This window comes from Quercus robur, chromosome 5, assembly GCF_932294415.1.
Source record: "Quercus robur chromosome 5, dhQueRobu3.1, whole genome shotgun sequence".
Classification (NCBI taxonomy): Eukaryota; Viridiplantae; Streptophyta; class Magnoliopsida; order Fagales; family Fagaceae; genus Quercus; species Quercus robur.
In genome coordinates, this window is record NC_065538.1 from 20,723,861 (window position 1) to 20,733,996 (window position 10,136).

Below are 10,136 nucleotides of genomic sequence, written 5' to 3' on the forward strand. Positions count from 1 at the left end.
TCTTTTGACTCTTTCTATGGGAAGCTAAATGAGGTGGTTGTCAGTAAGTTTAACTTGGGGGAGAAAACGGAGGACTCAAAGATTGTAAGGAAGATCCTTCGATCATTGCCGAAAAGTTTTCGTGCTAAAGTGACCGCCATTGAAGAGAGCAAGGATCTTGACGACATCAAAGTACAGGAGCTGGTTGGTTCTCTGCAGACTTATGAGATGTCGCTGCCCAATCAACGGAAAAGTAAATCCCTTGCTCTAAAGACCATTAATGAGAAGGTGGAAGATCAAGACTCATCGGGAGAAGATGTGGTTGATAAAGATGTAGCCTATCTTGTTAAAAATTTCAGAAAGTTTTTGAAATTCAAAAATAATGGCAAATTTGATGATAAGAGAAAATTTCAAAATTCTGGAAGGGAGAAGAGGGATTTCAAAAAGAAAGATGGAAAAGAGTCCCAATCCACACAAGGTGTCACTTGTTTTGAATGTAACGGGCATGGACACTTTAAGAAGGAATGTCCTAATTATTTGAAATCGAAAGGCAAAGTGTATGCCACGACCTTGAGTGACTCAGACTCGTCTGACTCAGAATCTGAAGAGAGCTGTGATGGAGAGGGGAACTATTCAGCTTTTATGACTATTGCTCATGTTGAGTCATCGGATGAGTTGAATTTGCTTGTACGAGACCTTGGAGAACATAGTGATGATGAATCACTAGGAATTGTTGAAGAATCAGAAGCTGAAGAAGAAGAAAGCACAGCAAATCTTCAAGAGAATTATAACTCACTCTTGGAGAAGTCGGGTGAATACACAAGGGTGGCCAAGGCTGCTGTGAGAAAAATGAAGAAGGCTGAGGAGGACTACAAAAGTCTCCTAATTCGATATAGGGAGGCCAAATGCGAGATAGAAACACTGAATGGTGAGTTGTCCGAAGCTTACACTAAAGTGAGATTCCTTGAGAATGAGGTTGTGCAAGCAAATGCTAAAATAGAGAGGGTCACCACCAAGAAGCTAGATGATGTTATATCATCTCAAAAGAGCTTCTCAGACAAATCCGGACTGGGATATACCGGAGGAAGTAGTTCATCTGGAAATGTCACTAAAGAAGTGAAGTTTGTAAAGGCCAAAGATCCAGTTGTAGATGACCTTACTGGTGTGAAGCTCGAGGTGGAGGAGAAGAAGAATGTGGTGGACCAACGGATGCTGAATCATCGTAATCAGTCTGTGGGCAGGTCTGAATCTCGTGCCAAGTCACGTCCACGACCACAAAGAGGTCCTAGAGGAACGTATGTGTGCCATTATTGCGGACTTCAAGGGCACACTCGACCAAATTGCCAAAAGCTGAGAGCAAAGAACAGTGTAACTCCTCAAAGGTCAGGAGGGCCCAGAATTGATAGGAGAACTTGGGCAAGTGATCAATCTAGAGAGCAAAATGGAGATCCCGGAATGATGAACGTGATGAAGATGATTGGTGCATTCACCAACTGCTTGGAAAGCTTCTCACAAAGGTTTGAAAGCCCTAACTCCCGTACCCAATCCTATAAGGAAATCACCCCAAACGCAAGTGACGTGTGGGTGAAAAGGGGTACTCATGCATAAGCATTACAACATGTCCATGCATTAATACTTCCTATGCTTTGTGACTATGTTTGTTTGGTATGCTTGTTGTTTTTGATTTTGATTGTTTGATTATTCTCTTGTGAATATTTCTTAATTCTGTTTTATCAATCTTTTTGTTTCTTGTGTCAAAAATCCAAAAATCACATAAAAATTAGAAAATCAAAAAGCTTGATTGACTTTGTTGAGTTTTGTCTCAAAACTTGTTTTGCCTTGTACCTTTGTGCTAATGGCTTTGTGCATTTTCGAGCATTGCTTGTTTTCATGCACTCATATCACTGTGGGAAAAATCTTGAAATCTATGTGATTGTTGTAAATAGATCTTCAAACTTGTCATGAATGATTAGTGAATGGTTATGTTGATCTTGAGACATGCATAGACTTGTGTCTATATATCTTCCCACTTTTTATTTTTGTTTTCCTAAAAAGAGCTCTCCAAATGTAAATCTCCAAATGAAAAGAGATATTGAGCTGCAAAAGCCTGTCGTACACTCTAGTATTTGGCTAGGAAAAAGGGTAAGTGACCTTACATTAAAAATGAATGTTCATTCAAAAAGGGCCAAAGGCCTGTTCTTCAAAGAGAAATGTTATATATCTCTCTCACAATGAGAGATGATTGCATCAAAAGATCAAAAAGATCAAATGTTATGATTGAAAGTGGAGTCAAATGAAAAGCTCCAAGTTATGTTATCAAGTTGTGTGGGAGGTCATATATTCATATTTCTATAATTGAGATTGGTCACATGATCTAGTGCTAATTGTGTATGCCTTGGTTGAATTGATCATTGAAGCTTCACATTAGACAAAGGACTATCTCATTGTTGATATCCACACACAACACACAAGTTTATGTTCAATAAATGCCATATTCATTTGTGTGATTGTACTTGATAAAATGTGTTTTCACATGCTCAATCTTTGTTAATTCAAGCACAAAAAGATTTTTGAGTGTTTTAGGTGTTTTTGGAAAGTATTTTGTTTGAAAATTCTGAAAATTTCAAAAATACAGTTTTGCCCTGTTTTGGCGGCTCAGTCGCGGGTATGTCAAGTCGCGAGCCTCAGTCGCACCTTCGCTGGTCATTTTTGGCGACTTGTTCGCGAGTGGAAGGCCCAGTCGCGAGGTTCACTCAGAGATTTTCGCGGCTCAGCTCGCGGCTCACGCGCGGGTAGACCTTCCAGTCGCGAAAAACACTTAGAAAAATTTTTCAAAATTTCTTTCTTGAGTGCTTTGGCGGCTTGCGCTAGCGACTGTGTGGCGACTTAATCAAGTCGCGAAAATCGCGTGTTTTGCAGAAACAGGAGCAGTTTTTAAACCTCTTTCAGTTTTTCCCTCAAACTTTTGTAACTGTTCATCTTCTCTTTAAACTTTTTTTTTCTTCCAAACACTTCGTGAATCCATTTTTCAAACCCCTTTGGTGCTTCGTTTCTTATCCAAATCATCAAGAAAAGGTATGGGTTTTGCTTTCTCAATCTCATTTTTTTTCTGCATATTTCTGTTTCTGTTTGGACTGATATTGTATTCGTTATACTTATCTCTATGTGTAATGGGTATGGAGTGTCTTGTTTGATATTGTTCTCACCTGTTTTCATGCTGGGCAGTCACAATGTGTCTTTCATTGTTCTGATTTTTGCCTATTATTGAATCTGAGAATCTTTTCTGAAATGGGTTTGGTGTCTATTTGACTTACTCATTACACTTGCCTGATGTTGGTGTTTGGTTTTGGTTACTGAGTTGTTATGATAACATAATGTATGTTTCTCAACCTCGTGCTCCAGTGTGGATGTTTGGTTTCATCATGTTGAAATATTTTCCCCTTGTTCATGTCTCTGATGGAGTGATTTTTGTTATCTGCTCTAAATGTTCAAATGATGTATCTGTTTCATATCATGGTCATGTTAACCTGTCTAAATGACAGTGTTGTCAGTTGTACTTTCTTTCTATGTTGTGTTGCAATATCACCATTGTTGCTGCACACGTATTCGTTTATGCATCTGTGTATTGTTGGAAGTTTTGGTTGGGTCTGTACTATCTTCAGTTTGTGGTTATATATTGAAATATTATTCACACTGAACCTTGTTGACAATCATCTTGTGGGGTATTGTTGTTTGGTTCTTTGCTGTTGGCCTGTTCTCTTGCAGATGTCTCGTCGATCTTCCAGGGGTAAAGATATTGTTGCTGACGAACCAGCAACACCAGTTGCTAAAAGGACTCGTCTATCATCTCAGGCATCTCAAGATCCCAATGAGGATAGATTCAGAGTTCCCCTTAACTCACACGCCTACTCAAATGTGTTTGACAAGTCAACCACTATAGTGGAACGGGTAGTAGAGTTCAACACCTTAGGGACTACATTCATCCCTTGAATCTTTGAGAAACGAGACTGGGCAAACTTGTTCGGAAACTTTGATGATCCAATGGATGAGCTGGTCAAAGAATGCTTCTCCAATGCAACTGATCTTGGACCTCACCTCATTTTCTGGGTCAGAGGAACAGAGTTTTGTGTTACCCCAGACTCCATCGCAGATCTTCTCAGCATCACCAGACCTCAGAATGTGAATTTAACTTCCTATGATGAACGAAATCCAGAGGTTGGAGAAATTTTACAAATCCTAGGACACGATCATGAGGTATCCAGTGCAGGAACTTCCATCAGCACCGCAAAGTTTGCACCTGAGCTGACTACACTGAAGTTGATCATGTTCACCAATCTCTACCCACTGTCCAACACTACATTCATCAATCTTGGGAGAGCTATATTTCTGTGTGACCTCATTACAGGAGCCCCCATTGATATATGTGCTCACATCTACTACAACTTGAGGAAGACCGCGTGTCGATCTACAGCTCGAGGAATCATTCCATTTTGCAGTCTCGTCATGAAACTCATTCTTAGTGCAGGCATTACTCCTCCTGCAGATGGTAAAATGTTGACTCGTCAACGTCCCATTTCCTTGTTCACTCTTCAAGCGAGCAGAAGTCACTCCTCTAAATCACCAAGAAGTGCTCACATCTCTCCGATTACTCCATCTGCCCCTGACTCAGAGACACCTGCACATACCACATCTGCATCACGTGTTGTTCCTGAAGCTTCACCGGCTGGTATTCCGCAAGCACAAACTACTCCTCATACTGACAGAGTCGGCAGTGTACTTGAGCATATTCAGAAACGCGTTGATGAGCTTGTGGCACTTCTCTACTCCACAAACAACCATGTCCAGATGCGCCTCGAGACTATGGAGAATCAGCTAGATGAGATTCAACGGAAGTTGGACGAGAGTCTTTAGCTATTCGTGACAAAAAGGGGGAGAGCATTCAGTAAGGGGGAGAAAAGTTCAAATGGAAGTGTGCATAGTGATAGGGGGAGTACACACATACTTTTGTCATACTTTTGGTTTTAGTCTTATCTTTTAAACTTATGGTTTTAGGTTTATGTTTGTTGGGTATTTTTAGTGTTTTTATGGTTTTGATACACTGTGTTTTGGTGTATAGCTGTTTCTAACTCTAAACTTATACTCTTGGTTTAAACTTTATATTTTGATGATGTTTTTCAGGAAGTTTTTTTGTTTGTACCCATGTGCTTTTGTAAGCTTTTAGGGTTAATGTTTTATGCATAGTTTGTAGGCTTTATGGTATGTACCTTGCTTAAGTGCAGCCTTTATGCTATGTTGAAATCAGTACTTTAATCTAAATGTTCTGCATTTTGGTTTATGTACTGTCACTCTTGTGCCCTTGTAGGATTGTTCCTAGATGCATATGCCTTGTGTGCTATGCATTGGTTGAGTGTTGAGCATACAAGTGTCTTGCCTTGTGCTTGTTAACTTGTATGTCCTTGTGTTCATTCCAAGTGTGAATGAGCACTGTGATCACTACCTTGTGGTGTTCACTTGGTTGATCAAGCCATGGTTTGTTTATTAACTCCATCTTTACTTGATCTCATATTGCCTGTTTCATATGCATTTATAATTTTCTGCTTACAATGATCATGGTGTATTGTTGTGTTTCAGGAGTTTATGTTCATATGATTCAAGTGCTTCACAGCTTCTAGAGTTAGGTGTGAGTGAGTTTTGTTCAACTGTTCCCAACTCACATGTTAAGTCTAGAGTCTGTTTTAGGGTTTTGTCACGGAATAGCCAAAGGGGGAGATTGTAAGGTTGAATTTATTCAACCATCTAATTGGCTTTATTCCGTGCCAAATTTACTTGTAATTCAGCATTTAGTAACCCTGTATTTAGGTGGGTTTGTTGTAAGGGTAGTGAGTGAGATAGAGTGAAGATTGCTCAAGAGTGTGCAAGAAAACAGAGTGTCGCGGCTGGGACTCGCGGGTGGACTTGCGGCTGCAAGCCGCCAGAAGCTGCACATGTGCCAAGCATGCTGGAAGATGAACAGTCATGCTAGCTGGAGCACTACAGGACAAAACAGGACAACTGGCCATACGGTTAACTCGCGACTGGATCTCGCGACTTGGTCAAGCCGCGAGCCACCCCTGTTTTGCCAAAACCTGACGTTTCACATTCCTCTCCACTCTAGTATAAATACCCCTTTAACCCACGATTGAAAGAGAGCTTCCAGAGAGAATTTTGAGAGAGAAACCCTAAAGAAAAACAAGATTGTTTCACAAACAATCCCTACCTTAGAGTCTCATCAAATTCCCTCACTCTCTTCCTCTCCATTGTCAAAACCTTGAGAGGCATTATACCAAACCTGGTTCTCACCATTATCATCTCTGTGAGACAGTTGTTTGGAGTTCTGGGAAGCAGTTAGGAAGGAGCCAATCTTCATTGGTTGATGCTACGGTGTAGTAGCGGAATCCGGGAAGCTAGAAAAGAAAAAGGTTCGGCGCAACCTCGTTGGAGCAAGAAGCTTGGAGGGCTTAGGTGCACTGGGTAGATTAGGCTTGGAGGGTCTATTGCTGTCCTTGTATCCCAACTGTATTTTCTAGTGGATTGATTACCGCTTGGAGGGCGGCGGAGAGGTTTTTCGCCGAGGTCTTCGGTTTCCTCTTCGATAACACATCGGGTGTTATCTTTGTGTTTGCATCTTCCTTCCTCTCTATCTTTGCCTTTATTTTATCTGCCGTGGTTTTATTTTTGTTATGGCTTAGATAGTTGTTTAACCAATTTCATATTATAGCATATGTTAAGTTTCCGCACACTAGTTGTTTGACATATTGCTTGTGTTGGTTAAGTTGGTTTTTGGGGGTCTAAACGTTCAAAAGTGTTTTTGTACACGTTTTTGAACTTTCAATTGGTATCAGAGCGGGTGCACTGCTGTTTGGTTTCATTGCCATTGTGTGATCCTTGACTCCCTTTTGAGATGGATAGATCTCAATCCCTTAATGCACCTCCATATTTTGATGGAAGTAATTATGCGTTTTGGAAGGTTCGTATGAGAGCTTTTCTATGTTCTATTGATGAATCCGTTTGGGATGCTGTTGAGATTGGTTGGACAAAACCTGAGGCAGCCAAATCCACATGGGATAAGGCAGCACTTGCTGCATCTAATGCTAACAGTAAAGCACTAAATGCTATCTTCTGTGGTGTGTCTCCAGATGAATTTCACAGGATTTCTCATATTACCATTGCCAAAGAAGCATGGGAGATTCTGGAAACAACTTATGAAGGCACGAAGAAAGTGAAAGACACCAAGTTACAAATGCTGACCACTCGGTTTGAGGAGCTCAAAATGAGTGAGGATGAGTCTTTTGACTCTTTCTATGGGAAGCTAAATGAGGTGGTTGTCAGTAAGTTTAACTTGGGGGAGAAAACGGAGGACTCAAAGATTGTAAGGAAGATCCTTCGATCATTGCCGAAAAGTTTTCGTGCTAAAGTGACCGCCATTGAAGAGAGCAAGGATCTTGACGACATCAAAGTACAGGAGCTGGTTGGTTCTCTGCAGACTTATGAGATGTCGCTGCCCAATCAACGGAAAAGTAAATCCCTTGCTCTAAAGACCATTAATGAGAAGGTGGAAGATCAAGACTCATCGGGAGAAGATGTGGTTGATAAACATGTAGCCTATGCTTTGTTGTTCTCATTGCATCATGTTTGTGCTTTGGACATTTGCTATTGTGCTTCTTTGAATGCATGTTCGTATGATCATTTGCTTTGCTATGTGATCATTGTAGTCATTTCTATATGACTGTTTTGGTGTATGATCAAGTTGCTCACATGTTTCACATCATGTTTACTTGATCACAATTTACTTGTTACATTATACTTGTTCTTTTATTACTTGCTTTACCTTGAGGGTCTAATGTGTTTTGTGCAAGTGTTTCAGGTTACAAGTATATATGTTCTAAGTGCATCACAGCTTCTCATCATTTTGAAGGGGAGAAACTTTAAGCACTTTTAGTTTATATTGTTTAAGTTTTTATTCAATATAATGTGCTTTGTACCCATGTGCTTTTGTAAACTTTTAGGGTTAATGTGTTATGCATGTGTTATGCATAGTTTGTAGACTTTATGGTATGTATCTTGCTTAATGCAGCCTTTATGCTATGTTGAAATCAGTACTTTAATCTAAATGTCTTGTATTTTGATTTATGTACTGTCACTCTTATGCCCTTGTAGGATTGTTCCTAGATGCATATACCTTGTGTATTATGCATTGGTTGAGTGTTGAGCATACAAGTGTCTTGCCTTGTGCTTGTTAACTTATATGTCCTTGTGTTCATTCCAAGTGTGAATGAGCACTGTGATCACTACCTTGTGGTGTTCACTTGGTTGATCAAGCCATGGTTTGTTTCTTAACTCCATCTTTGCTTGATCACATATTGCCTGTTTCATATGCATTTTATGATTTTCTGCTTACAATGATCATGGTGTATTGTTGTGTTTCAGGAGATTCATGTTCATATGATTCAAGAGCTACACAGCTTCTAGATTTAGGTGTGAGTGAGTTTTGCCATTGTTCCCAAACTCACGTTTAAGTCTAGAGTCTGTTTTAGGGTGTTTTGTCATGGAATAGCCAAAGGGGGAGATTGTAAGGTTGAATTTAATCAACCATGTGTTGGCTTTATTCCATGACAAATTTGCTTGTAATATAGCACTTAGAAACCTTGTATTTAGGTGGGAATCATGTAAGGGTAGTGTGTGAGAGAGTGTGAAGAAATGCTCAAGACAGTGCAGTGAAGCAGAGACTCGCGGCTAGGACTCGCGGGTGGCTCGCGGCTTGCAAGCCGCCAAAAGTTGCTCACGTGCAGAGCATGCAGGGGAGTTGAACAGTCACGCCACCTGGAGCACTACACGACAAAAATCTAGACTGGCCATTAAGTTAGCTCGCGACTTAAACTCGCGACTCAGTAAAGTCGCGAGGTCAAGTCGCCAGCCAGCCCTGTTTTTTGGAAAAACTGACTCTTCGTATTCCATTCTCACACCAGTATAAATACCCCTTATTCCCACAAGATATGTGTGGCTATTCAGAAAGAAAAACCCTAAGAGAGGTTTCTTCAAAACACCCACCCAATTAGAGAGAGCTACTCATTCTTAGAGAGAAATCTTTGTAGTCTCTTCTCATTCCCTCTCTCATTGTCATACCTATTGAGAGGAGATTTCTATCCAAACACTACCCACACCCATTCAGAGTGTAGAGTGTTTTTGGAGCTTTGGGAAGCATTGGAAGATGCCAAGGATGGCGGATGCTACGGTCTAGTAGCGGAATTCGGTAAGCTAGAAAAGAAAATGGTTCGGCGCAACCTCGTTGGAGCAAGAAGCTTGGAGGGCTTAGGTACATCGGGTAGATTAGGCTTGGAGGGTCTATTGCTATTCATGTATCCCAACTACATTTTCTAGTGGATTATTGACCGCTTGGAGGGCGGCAGAGAGGTTTTACGCCGAGGGCTTCGGTTTCCTCTTCGATAACACATCATGTGTTGTCCTTGTGTTTGCATCTCTCTTCCCTTTATCTTTGCCTTTTATTTTCTGCTATGGATGTGTTTTTTTAATTGGCTTAGATTGTTTACCAATTCTGTATTAAGCTTTTGTTCATGTTCTGCACATTAATTGTTTGATTTAAAGCTTGTATTGGTAATTTGTATATTGGGGGTCTAAACGTTCAAGGGTGTTTATACACATATTTGAACTTTCAAAAGCAATTATGTTGCTGCTGCAATTCTTATAATTCTTTTGAATGAGAGTATGAAATTGAAACTTTGAAAGTTTTTTGCCTGTTTGTTGTTGGTGCTTCTAACTACCGGAAAATTTCATTTATTGTTGTTTTGGTTATCATCAGTTATCTCATGAAAGAAAAGCTTTAATCAATTTGAATATTTTTAGTGGAAATTGAGCTATGGGTTTGAATTTTTTATGATTCATATGTTAGAAATTGAGATTGGTATTGATGGTGAGATAGGTTTATATACTAGAAAGGAGATTAATTGAATCATAATGGTCTCTAAGGTTATCAATTTGAAAGTTTAAGGGATATTGATAAGTAGGTTTGATTTTTTTAATGATTAGAGTTTTCAACATAATGGTTTCTTCTATTAATTTTTCTTGAATGTTGGCTGAAAATTGGATTCCTATGGCTAGAT